Source organism: Pan troglodytes, chromosome 15 (assembly GCF_028858775.2).
Source record: "Pan troglodytes isolate AG18354 chromosome 15, NHGRI_mPanTro3-v2.0_pri, whole genome shotgun sequence".
NCBI classification, from domain to species: Eukaryota; Metazoa; Chordata; class Mammalia; order Primates; family Hominidae; genus Pan; species Pan troglodytes.
Genome location: NC_072413.2, coordinates 65233379 through 65247976, shown reverse-complemented (window position 1 = coordinate 65247976; position 14598 = coordinate 65233379). Strand labels below are relative to the sequence as shown.

Below are 14598 nucleotides of genomic sequence, written 5' to 3'. Positions count from 1 at the left end.
TCTCAAACTCCTGACCTCGTGATCCACCAGCCTCGGCCTCCCAAAGTGCTGGGATTACAGGCGTGAGCCACCGTGCCCGGCTGACCATTATTCTATCTATCAGAATTTCCCACAAGAATCTAGAAATATGTCCAAAATTAAACTCATATTTCCCTTTAATCTCCTCCTATTCTTTTTAATCCTCTCCCTGTTTTCAATTCTAACTAATGTCACTACATCCATCCAGTCACCCAAGACAGCATGTTTAAGAGAACAGCCTCCAGAATCAGACTGCCTAGGATCTGATCTTTGCCTACTCTTTTAAGTCTGAGCTCAAATACACTGTCCTCTGGAATCCTATAATCCCTGTCACATTCTTGATCAAGTTGGACTACTGCTATTTATATCTCTGCCTTTCTATCTCATCAGACTAGAAGCTCCTTGAAGTCAGGAACCAGGCTGACCCATCTCTGAATCCGTAACATTGCCCAGCAGAAGGCCAAACAACAGAAGGCTTCAGAATATGAACCTAGGCAGTGTAACTCCAGAACCATCACTCTTAACCACTATCCCTGGCTTATTAGGTAGATGACAATGTCACTAATTATGATGGAGAATATAGGAGAATCAGATAGAAGTAAAGTAAAGGGAAATATGGGTTTAGACACATTAATTTCAAGGTAACTGTAGATCACACAGTTAAATTATCTAATTGGCAGGGATCTGTCTTGTTGACCTCTATAGCCGTGATACCTGCTAAGTGTTTGCTTAATTAAGTATATGAGCAAACCACTCCTCTGTTCAGAACTTCTGATGGCTTTCACACTACCTGGAGAATAAACTTCAAACTCAAAAAATGAATCCAAGATTTCTAGCTATATCTTTTACTACTCACCTGCATGAGCCTTCTAATTTACCTTCCTCATTTGTGTCTATCCCATCTTTCTGCCCAAATGACTGATGAACTACTTTTCCATTGATTTCTACCTTCAAGACCTCCCTCAAGTCCCTAATTCTACAAGAAATCTTTCCAGACTATCCTGTTAAATAATTACTTCACCATTTAACACTCCAAAAACTCTATAATGCTCACAAGTTAATTTAATGAAGGCAATGAAAGATCCTAAAGTTCTTCCAGAATTAAAGAAACATTATACTGTATCCTATAGTTTTAGCATTAAGATTATAATTTTTAAGCAGGCACTCCACAAATACTCTAGCCCATACATGTAGTCTATATACATCATAAAAGTGAAAAAGTCCTCCCAGTCCAAAGCAATTGCACTCTCCCTCTCTTTAAAAAAAAAAAAAAAAAAAAAAAAAAAAGTCCTTTGACAATTCAGAAGCTGGTAAATGACTGAACTAGAGAATTACCTCATTGTGTGTAAATAACAGGCCATCTTATGAAGACAGCAGAGGCAGTTACTGGCCCTAATTCTTTTCTTCTCAACTTGCCAATTATAAGTTTAAAAAAAAAATAAGAAAGAAAGAAAGCTTCAAAGGACTACATTTCAAATCCTCATCAGAATCCCTGCTCCCATCCCTGCCAGAAAACGAACACAAATACAAAAATCTTTACATAGTCCACAAAGCAAGAAAAATTTTCAGGCTGGCATGCCGAAGCTGTTTCAATGCTAACCTCAAACTAGTAAGGGAGAAAGGGTTTTAGTTGCGGGAGAAGGGGGCAATGGGAAGCTAAATAAGCTTCACAACAAGTGCAAATGTGAGACTGGAGGGACTGAAATAGCCTAAAGGGTACAGGCCCACTGAAAAGGGTACCAACGAATAGAACCATTTGTTTAAGAGCTGAGAATCAAGACAGGTCAGCAGAAATCCAATTTCCTATATTACCAGTATCTTAATTTTTAGGCAGAGTAAAATAGAAGAGATATACTTCATACGCATAAACATGTTCAGTCTACACTAGTGTCCAGAACTCTAGAATTTTTTAAATTCATCCTTCCCCTCTTTCTCCAGCAAGTAATGCCCTTTGACCAGCAGCTGGGAAGTCTCATTTTAAGTGATCAGCATTCCTCTGACATTCTAAGAGGTTAAACTATTTGTTTCCATAGAAACAGCTTTGTCAGCTAAGGCAGAATTCAAGCCAAGAAAAGTGAAAAGAACTTACATTATGCAAACTGGAAAAACCTTTTCTACTGTCCTTTTAGTTTCTCTTCTCCGGTTTTTCACAAAACTCAAGGCTTTCTTATTCTATAAAAAAGAAAAATGAGACAATTGATCAAATGTAAATGTCTGCAGTGTTTTGGGGGGTAAAGGAGGAAGAGAAAGACTAATTCAATATGATAACCAATTCTGTCTGCAGATAGCTAGGATTTCTCAGTAAGAAATCATAAAAATGCACCATGACCCCTGTATCTAATGGACAGCAATTTAAAAATTTATGTTGTTGTATATTAGTGCTGTTAGGAATGTCAAATGGAAACTTTCCAATAACACATTGGAAACAGTCTGGCAATTCCTCAAAAGGCTAAACATAGGGTTACCATATCAGCGATTCTACTCCTAGGTATAAATCAAGAGAAATAAAATCATACATCTACACACACACACACAAAAACTTGTACAAAAATATTCATAGCAGCAGTATTCGTAATAGCAAAAAAAAGTAAAAAAAATCCAAATGTTCAACTGATGAATTTATTAAAAGTTGTATAATCCTATATGAAACATTATTGGAAAATAAAAATGAAGTAGTGATACATGCTACAACATAGATTAACCCTACAAACAGGATTTAAAGAAGCCAGCAGCAAAGGACCACGACCACATACTGTATGATTCTATTTATGAAATATCCAGAAGAGGCAAATATAGAGAGACAAAAAGTAGATCAGTGGTTGCCTAAAACTGGGGGTGAATGGGTGGGAGAATTATGGCCAAGGCATGCAGGTTTCTCTTGCGGAATGATGCAAATTAATTGTGGTGATGGTTGCACAACTCTAAATATACTAAAATCCACTGAATTTGCACACTTGAAAGGGATGTGTCAGAGGGGTTTGAACCAGAACAACTCCATCTTGAATAGGGGCTGGGTAAAATAAGGCTGAGACCTACTGGGCTGCATTCCCAGGAGGTTAGGCATTCTAAGTCACAGGATGAGATAGGAGGTCAGCACAAAGTCAGGTCACAAAGGCCCTGCTGACAAAACAGGTTGGGGTAAAGAAGCCAGGCAAATCCCGACCTCTGGTTGTGCTCACTGCTCACTATATGCTAATTATAATGCGTTAGCATGCTAAAAGACGCTCCTGCCAGTGCCATGACAGTTTACAAATGCCATGGCAACGTCAGGAAGTCACCCTATATGGTCTAAAAAGGGGAGGAACCCTCAGTTCTGCGAATTGCCCATCCCTTTCCCCCGGAAAATTCATGAATCCATCCCTTGCTTAGTATATAATCAAGAAGTAACATGTCGGTGTTCTGCCTATGGAGTAGCCATTCTTTCATTCCTTTACTGTCATAAACTTGCTTTCACTTTACTCTATGGACTTGCCCCAAATTCTTTCTCATGCAAGATCCAAGAACCCTCTCTGGGATCTGGATCGGGACCCCCTTCGGGTAACAGATGAATTCTATCGTATGAGAGTTCTATCTCAACAATGCTGTTTAAAAAATACACAATGAAATAACACTACAAACAAGAAAATGGCTAAAATTAAAAAGTGACAATATTAAGCACTGGAGAGAATGTGAAGGAAGGGGAACCTCTATATAATGCTGATGAGAATGTAAAATTGTAGAGTCTGGCAGTTTCTTAAAAAGTTAAACATACAGTTTCCATATGACTGAGACATTCCACACAAGAGAAAGAAATAAACATGTTTTTATCTGTAAAAATCACAAAGAAAATTTGTAATGAGTATGCATAGGAGCAATATTAATAATAGTCTAAAACCACACACTATCCTTCAGCTGGGAATGAATAAATAAAAAATGGAATACAATGGATAAAATGGAATAAAATGGATAAACAAAAAATGCAATAAGAAAGGACAAACTACTGACATATCCAACAACACAGACAGTCTCAAAAACACAATGCCAGACACAAGAGTATGATTCCATTTGTGCAAAATTTCTAGAAAATGCAAAACTAGTGCTATTACAAAAAGCAGTTTGGTGGTTTCCTGGAGATGGAAACAGATTCTGACTGAAAAAGGCAAGGAGGAAATGTTTTCATGTGATAAAAGTGTCCTAATATTAGATTTCAGTGACAGTCTGCATGACTATATAAATTTACTAAAACTTAAACTGTTCCTATAAAACCTAAATCTTGTAAAATATAAATTATACCTCAATAAACCCGTTTTGAAAATTCATTAAATTGAACACTTAAAATTACTGAATTTTGCTGGGTGCAGTGGCTCATGCCTATAATCCCAGCACTTTGGGAGGCCAAGGCGGGTGAATCACCCGAGATCAGCAGTTCAAGACCAGCCTGGCCAACATGGTGAACCCCCATCTCTACTAAAAATTAGCCAGGTGTGGTGGTGCATGCCTGTAATCCCAGCTACTTGGGAGGGGGAGGCAGGAGAATCACTTGAACCTGGGAGGCAGAGGTTGCAGTGAGCCAAGATTGCACCATTGCACTCCAGCCTGGGCGACAAGAGTGAAATTCCATCTCATTAAAAAATAAATAAATAAATAATGAATTTTAATTGAAGTTATACCTATTCAGCTGATTTTAAAAGAAAAGAAAACCTCAAATTATACACTTAAAATGACATCTTGTTGCATGTAAATTATATCTCAAAGAAACCAAATTTATATTTATTTATTTATTTGTTTGTTTGAGACAGGGTCTTGCTCTGTGAGACAGGCTGGAGTGCAGTGGCACAATCTTGGCTCACTGCAACCTCTGCCTCCCCAGGCTCAAGTGATCTTCCCGCTTCAGCCTCCTGAGTAGGTGGGTACAGGAATGGGCCACCACGCCTGTCTAATTTTGTATTTTTAATAGAGATAGGGTTTCACTGTGTTGCCCAGGCTGGTGTCGAACTCCTAGGCTCAAGTGATCTGTCCACCTCGGCCTCCCAAAGTGCTGGGATTATAGGCATGAGCCACTGTGCCCAGCCAAGAAACGAAGTTTTTTTAAAAGATAACTGTATATTCCAAAAACAAGTCGTATACTGACATCACATAAAAGACTCTATTTACTTGATAACTGTGTAACTTCTTGTATGAATTTAAGTTTCCAACAATGAATGACCTATCTTTACAGAAGAAACTTAGCTATGTCCAAAACTAAATAAATACAAGTAAAAACTGAAATATTTCAGCTGGGCGAGGTGGCTCACGCCTGTAATCCCAACACTTTGGGAGGTCGAGGCATGTGGATCACTTGAGGTCAGCAGTTTGAGACCAGCCTGGCCAACATGGTGAAACCCTGTCTCTACTAAAAATACAAAAAGTAGCCAGGCGTGGTGGCAGACACCTGTAATCCCAGCTACTCGGCAGGCTGAGGCATGAGAATTCCTTGAACCCAGGAGGCAGAGGCTGCAGTGAGCTGAGATCACGCCACTGCACTTCAGACTGGGCAACAGAGTGAGACTCCTCAAAAAAAATTGAAATATTTGAATTACTCATGCAGTGGATTAGCTCTGAAATTATTATTCAGTAAAAAAGGCACAACCTAAACAAAACTAAAGTCCCCAAGATCTAACTGAAAAACGAGTTCTTACATTACAGAACTAAAAAGACTTTTAAATAAATATATATTTCTTTAATTTTAAACATATATTCAAAGTAAACTGAACTTGTTTAACTCAATGGGCACAATATAAAAGAAGTTTTTACACCAGGGATGGTGGCTTACACTTGTAATCCCAACACTTTGGGAAGCAGAGACAGGAGTATCACTGAGACCAGGAGTTTGAGACAGCCTTGGCAACATAGTGAGACCTTGTCTCTACAAAAAATAAATAATATTTTTACAGATTTTTTTTTAAAGTTTTTTAATGGACAGATACAGTCCTTTAAATTACAAGACCAAGTGCAAATGTCCTGGGTTTACTTTGTTTTCTTTTTTCCTTTTTTTTTTTTTTTTGAGATGGAGTCTCACTCTGTCACCCAGGCTGGAGTGCAGTGGCGCGATTTTGGCTCACCACAACCGCCACCTCCCGGGTTCAAGTGATTCTCATGCCTCAGCCTCCAGAGCAGCTGGGATTACAGGGGCGTGTCACTGCACCTGGTTAATTTTTGTATTTTTAGTAGAGACAGGGTTTTACCATGTTGGCTAGGCTGGTCTTGAACTTCTGACCTCAGGTGATCCACCTACCTTTGCCTCCCAAAGTGCTGGGATTACAGGCGTGAGCCACTGCGCTGGCTTTTTTATTTTTCTTTTAAATAGAGATAGGGTCTCGCTCTGTTGCCCAGGCTGGAGTGCAATGGCATAATCATAGCTCACTGTAGCCTCAAACTCCTGGCTCATGCAACCCTCCCACCTCAGCCTCCTGTGTAGCTGGGACTACGGGCACACGCCACCATCCAGCTACTTTTTGTTTATTTTCTTAGAGACAGAGTCTCAGTATGTTGCCCAGTCTGGTCTTCAACTCCTTGCCTCAAGAGTCCTCCCACCTCAGCCTCCCGAATCTCTGAGATTACAGGCATGAGTCACCCTGCCCAAGCTCTGGGTTTACTGTTTAGTAGAACACCCTAACAAGTCCTATAATAAAAGGCATTTCTAAAATTCCATATAGTTCACGGTTTAGGCTTCTGATCGAAGTACCTTCATTTGTCATCCAGATAATTACATTCCAAAGAAACAACTGCTATTTTCATAGCTTAAAAACAAACTGTATTTAGAATATACTATACCAGACAAAATTTGTAAGGAATGGAAGCAAAATCCCAATTTAAAAAATCTTCAAAGTAAAAACCCAGTAAGATTTCAAAGGAGAATAAAGAGTAACATGTATTATAACTTAAACCCACATAAATCATCTGCCCTCATGGATGGAAAAAAAATAATATGATTCCTGACAATTCTGTTGGATATCAATAAGGCAGTATCATTAGCTTAGAAGATACATCTTTCTCAGATGTAAACTTGAGACTTAACAGCTTTTGCATTTCTGGCAAAAAGCATATATATAACACATCTGTAACTGAAAGATTTAGTTTACAAGTTCCTATTCTCACCCCATGATTCTAGGCCATACAATGGCTTTGGGATAAAAATTAAAACAAGGTAATATGGACAAAAGAGCTCGAAAAAAACACTGTTGCATTTACAATTTACTAACCATCTAGATCCTAAAATATTCATTTACAAATTTTATTTAAAAATTTATTTCCACACTGGATATCTACATGCAGAACAATGAAAATGGACCTTTACTCATACCATTTACGGTACAAAAATCAACTCAAAATGGATTCAAAAACTTAAACATGAGATCAGAAAGTGCAAAACTGCTACAAGAAAACACATGAAAAAATAACACAACATGGGTCTGGCCAATGATTTTTTTTTAATTTGACCCCAAAAGCACAGGCAACAAAGGCAAAAACAGACGAATGAGATTACATCGAATAGCCAAAACCTACTTAGTGATCACAGCTAATACTATTAATATTTACTGATTCTCACTATGTACTCAACACTGTGCTACGTATGTTAAATATACTTAATCTTTAAACAATTCTACAAATTTAAATACCACTGTCATCCCCAATGACAAATGAGGAGACAGGTTTTAAAAAACAGTATTTGGCCTAACAAACACTTTAAAATAAACATTCTACAATTTTAACGGGTACTCTTGTACATATGGTTGCATGTCCATGACATCATCTAATCCTTACACCAACCTTATATGTTCATTTAAAGAAATTATTGCCGGGTGCCATGGCATGCACCTGTAGTCCCAGGTGCTTGCATGGGAGCCTGAGGTGGGAGGATCACTTAAGCCCAGGAGTTCACGGCTATAGTGGGGCTATCATCATGCCTGTGAATAGCATACACCAGCCTGGGCAATACAGTGAGACCCCATCTCTAAAAAAATAGAAAGAATTACTATCCCTATTTTACAGAGGACAAGAGCAGAACAATTATTTAAATGGTTGAGTAAGCAGTGATGGAGGAGGTCACAGTAGAAGTAAAAGCAGCAACACTACTTGCTAGGCACAGTGCCAACAGTTTCCTATATATCTTCTCACTTAATCCTTCCAACTCCTCAAAGTTATCATCAGTTTACAAATGAGAAAAACAAGTAGGGAGAGGTTAAGTTGTTTTTCGAGGTCAGAAATCTAAGTGCTAGAGCCAAAACACACACCAAGTCTGTATGACATCAGAACAGAAGCATTTAACTGTTGCCATTATTTTTCTTTAGTCTTATCCTATACTAAGAGAAGAGAGGGAAAATCTTTAAAGATTAATTCTTAGTTCAGTGTTTCGAAGGGTACCTTCCTAAGATTTTCCTTCACTTGTTCATAGAGTCTCTTTTAAACAATGAAATTCTATGAAGCACATTTGCATATTCAAATATCTAATAGTCTCTTCTTGCTTTTTTATCCCTAAAGTTGAGCTCTGACCTTAAGTACTCCCAGGGCACAAGGGGACTGCATACTTCACCATTTTCCTTTACAAATCTGAATATCCCTGTTTACCCTGCAATATAAAGGGGTGGGAGGAGGACAAGAGAGCATCATGATTCTTTTCTTTTCAATTAGACAAATTAGGGTCCCTATATATTACACATAACATTTCCTGAAGTAAAAAGTGTTTCATTTGTCATCAACAGAAAATTCCCTATTTGCTCCTAATAAACACAAAATTGAAGGCCTTTGGAAATATTCAAGACCACACACTCATGGCAGAAACTGGTTAGAAGCTAAAGAGTATCAAGGATATCAAATGGTTGGTTACTTGAACTGCTCTATTATCACCTTCAACTCCTTAGCAATAAAAGATTAAATGTATCTAAAAGGCTAGCAAAGTTTTTTTTAAAGGCACTAGGATAAAAGATAATTTATAACATTTTCAAACTGGCTAGAAATGGGTTTTTAAACATGTGGTTTAAAATTACCTGCAATATGGCTCTGCTGTATATGGCTAATAATGAAGAATATATATGGCCTAGTTGGAGAATAAGACCAGTCTAGTTAAGAAACAGAGCCACCGTAAGAGATAGAAGATAAAGACAGAGTTGACTCTGAATGCTACGCTAAATTGTTTGAATTTTCTCCTGCAAATAATGGGAGACTAAAGGTTTCTGAGTTAGAAAAGAACAACAAAACAGATTTTCTGAAAGCTAAATCTACTCTATACTGTAACCAGAGTTGACTAGGGGAAAGTGTAAGTGGAGTGGCCAATAAAGACAATGTTTTATTCCTTTACACATGGCAGGATAAAGGGAAGTAGCAGAAGGAATGAAAAGTGATCACTTCAAACAATGGTTATTATAAAGAATGATTTCACAGGATTTGGAGACCAGGAGCCAAACAGAGTTTTAAAATACTGAGTATGTCAACTGAGTCTGGGAGAATTATGGAACCTTAAAATAGGAAAATGCATAGAATAAGGTCTCTGGATTCGAGGCGGGGATAGGGATAAGAATTGGAAAAGAGAAGATAAATTCTATTTTTTAATTATTGCATTTATACTGGGAGTTTTAGCAGGTTAACTGCTAGACAGGACACAAAAGGGATAGGCTAGAAGGGCAAATTTATAAATAATTTACATACTTATATCTTACATTTGTAAAATGTTTTTATTTTTACAGCTGATTCCAAGTATATTATCTCATTTGATCTCTACAATTGCCCTGAAAGGTAGACAGGTCAGATATCTGTTTTCCACATATGTAGGCACTGAAAGTTAAGTCACATAGCTAGAAGCAATAGAACATTAACTAAAATTCAGATGGGTAAATCCTAATGTGAATCCACAGTGCTGTGTTAGTTACATGTCTGTAAGATACCATGCTGACTACATGCTTCCTTCAAAATCCCATCCTTTTTTTGCCTTTAAAATATGATCAGAGAAAATTTATCTTTTCCCTTCAATTGACTGCTTCATAAAATAAATTTTAACACAATCATTAATTTCACTGTTACATATGCTAACAGACTACAAGTTTATTTTAGTACCTGATTGTGGTAACAAGATATCTATTGCTCAAAGTACCTAAAAAAAACTCAGTTTACCAAGCAGCGAAGGCAATCAAGTAGAGAAATGGTAGATATGTGTGTGAATTTTCCTACTACATATGTAAAGTGATACTAGGCTACCAACATTCCAGTTTCCTACAACAATATAAAAAATTTTATTCTCTATTCTGCATTGCTCTAATTTCAGTAGGTGCTGGCAAAGTGAGCCACATGTCATAACTTGACAAACTGTTTTTAATAATATTTATAGCTTAAAAATGAATATCCTAAAAATATAAGACTCCTGTTATACAAATTAGCTATCCTCCTGGGGTAAAATTGAAGTATTTTCAAAATCATAACTGTAATATCCCTAAACATACTTATAACTATACCAACTCCCATCAATTCTACCTCCGTATCTCACATACACTCTTAGCTTCTCCCTTCTCATGCCACTACCTTAAATCATAATATACATTATCTCTTGCATGGGTTTTTCTATGAGCATCTTAACTTTTCTATGAGTTTCTCTCCAACCTGTCTTTTCTAATTGCCAATCATTTTACACAGTATTGCCAGATTAACTTTCCTGAAGCACTCCTACCACCACAACAGTGTCCCTTTTCAAGTTTTTATTGTCTTTTCTTTAAGCTATTGTTTCCTGAGAATTTACTATGTACCATTCATTCACTATGTTAAGCACCTGACATACATTATCTCATTTAATCCTCACAGCAGTCTCCTTGTTCAATTTTGTATCTTAACAAAATAAATACTTGTCCAATGTCAAAAGCTAAATGGCACAGCTAGGGCCTGGAGTCTGCTTGACTCCAGGGCATTTTCACAACTATTCTGCAGAACACCTTAGCCTGACATTCATATGGCTCCACTTGACTTAGTCCTAGAATACTTTTTCCACTTTCTTTCTCCCTCCCCTGTCTTCTGAATCAAACTACTTGCTGTTTCCCATATGAGCCCTGCGATTTCCCACCTCCTTTGGGAAGTGTCCACATTCCCAAAGGAAGTTTATTAATTTAACAGTCAACTCTTACAACACTTATTTTGTGTACTGCTTATATTTAGTCATTAAACTTTGACATACTGCTTATATTTTGTCATTAAACTTTTGACATATTGTTTCTTATACCAAGAAAAAATCCTCTCTTCAACTTTTTATCTGTTAAGATTTTCCTCTTCCGTCAAGTATCCTATGAAATCTTAATTTTGCCTGCCCTCTCTCTCCTCTACAAACTACCCTTCTAGAGTACTTAATCTACGCCTTTGCTGTAGCATTTATTGTCTACCTTGAAATCAGAATGTTTATTAATTGCAAGCCCCCGAGGCAAAGTTTGTTAACTCATATTTGATGAGTTCATAACATATAAAATATATTGTGCTATATACAAATATTTTTTGAATGAAAATCTTTTTAATCTTTTTGACCAAAGAACTACTTAATGAGAGAGAGGAGGGTTGTGCCTTCTTACCACGAATGTCCCCCCACCCAAGTACTAACCAGGCCTGACCCTGCTTAGCTTCCAAGATCAGACAAGATCAGGCACAGTCAGGGTGGTATGGCCGTAGAGGAATGTCCTCATTCATAATTTTACGAATACAGTTAAATCAATATGGATTGCTGGAAGATGGAGAGCTGGCGCTTAAACCTAAAATTTATTCGAAGAACAGAGTATCACTTATCAGAGAGATGCGTAAGTTCTGGTCATTCTTCTATTAAACTAATATTTTCCTTTAAATAAATGAGGAAGAGTAATAGTTTCTGTTTAAATCTCTCTCCTGGGGACAATGTTTCCAAGACTGGAAAAACTATAAATTCTGGTAGAATGAAGAAATAATAAACAGAAAGTTAAAGTAGAAGAAACTTAAGACAAATACATTTACAAAATACATATATTCTTTTTTTCTTTTTTTCTTAGATGGAGCACAATCATAGCTCACTGCAGCCTCAAACTCCTGGGCTCAAGCAATCCTCCTGCTTCAGCCTCCCAAGTAGCTGGGCCTACAGGCGCATGGCACCATGCCTGGCTAATTTTATTTTATTTTTTGTATAGATGGAGTCTTCCTATGTTGCCCAGGCTGGTCTTAAATTCCTGGGCAAAGGGATCCTCCTGCCTCAGCCTCTCAGGGCGCTGGGATTACAGGCATAAGCCAGCATGCATGCAAGCATTCGTTTATTTATTTAGAGACAGTCTTGCTCTGTTGCCCAAGCTGAAGTGCAGTGGCTCAATCTTGGCTCACTGCAACCTCTGCCTCCTGAGTTTACACAATTCTCCTGCCTCAGCCTCCTGAGTAACTGGGATTACAGGCGCCCAACACTACACCCGGCTGATTTTTTATATTTTTAGTAGAGACGGGGTTTCACCGTGTTGGCCAGGCTGGTCTCAAAGTCCTAACCTCAAGTGATCCACCTGCCTTGGCCTCCCAAAGTGCTGGGATTACAGGTGTGAGCCACCGCCCCCAGCCTGGCCTTACTCACTTAAAAGTATTCCATTATTTTTTACTTTCATTCACTTTGGGCTAAAGTAAAAATTAAAATATAGCAAACAGAAACAGGGTATACATGTATAGAAATCGGGCATGTGTATATGTTATATATACATACATAGAACATTCAGGGTACCATTTATGACAACGTTAAAAGTTAAAATCGGCCTGGTGCAGTGGCTCACATCTGTAATCCCAGCACTTTGGGAAGCCGAGGCAGGCGGATCACTTGAGGCCACGAGTTCGAGACCAGCCTGACCAACATAGTGAAAGCCTGTCTCTACTAAAAATACAAAAATTAGCCAGGCATGGTGGCACGCGCCTGTAGTCCCAGCTACTCGGGAGGGTGAGGCAGGAAAATCACTTGAACCCGGGAGGTGGGAGGCTGCAGTGAGCAGAGATCACACCACTGCACTCTAGCCTGGGAAACAGAGTGAGACTCCATCTCAAAAGAAGGTTAAAATCATCCGAACATATTTCCTTAAAAAAAGAAAAGAATGATTAAAGCAAATAATGCATAACAAAATAACTTATTAAGAACTATTACTTTGTTATTAAGGAGTTAACAGTATCAAGGCAGTCTGAAGGCTGGGCATGGTGGCTCATGCCTGTAATCCCAGCACTTTGGGAGGCCGAGGCAGGTGGATCACTTGAGTCCAGGAGTTCAAGACCGGCCTGGGCAAGATAGTGAAACCTCATTTCTACATAAAGTACAAAATATAGGCAGTTGTGGTGGCGTGTGCCTATAGTCCCAGCTACTTGGGAAGCTGAGGCAAGAGGATCACCTGAGCCTGGGGAGGTCAAGGCTGCAGTAAGCTGTGATCACACCACGACCCTCCAGCCTGGACAACAGTTGCAATCCTCCTGCCTCAATCCCCCAAGTAGCTGGGACTACAGACACCCACCACTACAGCCGGCTAAGTTTTTGTATTTGTGGTAGAGACGGGGTTTCGCCACGTTGCCCAGACTAGTCTCGAACTCCTGAGCTCATGCGATCCACCTGCCTTGGGATCCCAAAGTGCTAGAATTACAGGAGTGAGCCACGGTCCCTGGCCTATTATCAAATTTTTATGGATGAGTACCTTATCTTCTCAACTAGACTGCAAATATTCTATAGACTTCCCATCTACTGGTAGTGGCTCTGAGAACCCTGCACACTGCTATCTATGTATGCTCATATTAGAAACTCAATACGTGCTGCATTAAATTTGAATATTTAAATACTAGATAAGACAAGAAGAGAAAAACCACACCTACCTATTGCCAAACATTTAATAACTCAAGAGGAGAGAGATTTTTCCCAAATTATTCAATGACAATCAGAATGAAGTAGTTAAATGATGCAAATATTCACTACCTTGGTGACAGCAATGTTTTTACACACTCCATATAAGGGGCCCCTAATATACAACTTTTGTGTTGCCTATGTGTTGTACGTATAGTTGTGTAACACAAAATTATGTGTGTATAATTTTTTTAAAAAAGCAAACAGTTCCATTAAACCTACTATGAAGAACAATTCTATGTCTCACCTCCTCTACCTGAGTTCTGCCTAGAGAACACTTTTAACTCTTTCAGTTTCTTCTTAAACTTACCTTCATATTTCTAGTGACATGTATAGAAATAGGCTGTATGTTATATATACATACATATATACATATATAAAATACGTGTGTATGTTCTATGTATACATACATGCCGTTTCTTTTTTTTTTTAGTTATCTGTTGAGCATTTATTATGAAGATGAATATTTAGCTGTCTCTCATAGTACATTCCCTCTCTCCACAAGTTGTGTTTCACTTTTTATTTAAATCACTAATACATCCTGTGAAAGCAAAGTAAGTATCAGGACCCCAAAACCACTAAGCCAAGGAAAAGTCAAGCTGGGAACTATGTCAGACAAACCTGTCTCCTGGTTTTTTCCTAAATAAGATAGCTACAAGGATAAAAAGCTACATACCTCCCTCACCATTTGCCCACAAGGAAATTCTTTGTGGATAAAGGAT

At 38.1% G+C, this 14598-nt stretch overlaps 1 protein-coding gene across 3 annotated transcripts in view; it reads right to left on the bottom strand.

The window, feature by feature from the left end:
• PALS1 (protein associated with LIN7 1, MAGUK p55 family member) overlaps positions 1–14598 on the bottom strand; it is a 96089-nt gene that overhangs the window by 63885 nt on the left and 17606 nt on the right. For all 3 annotated transcript variants that reach the window (XM_003314400.6, XM_510014.9, XM_009427985.5), the window contains exon 2: positions 2108–2190. The gene's annotated coding sequence lies outside the window, so the exon portion shown is untranslated. The remainder of the gene's footprint in view (positions 1–2107; positions 2191–14598) is intronic.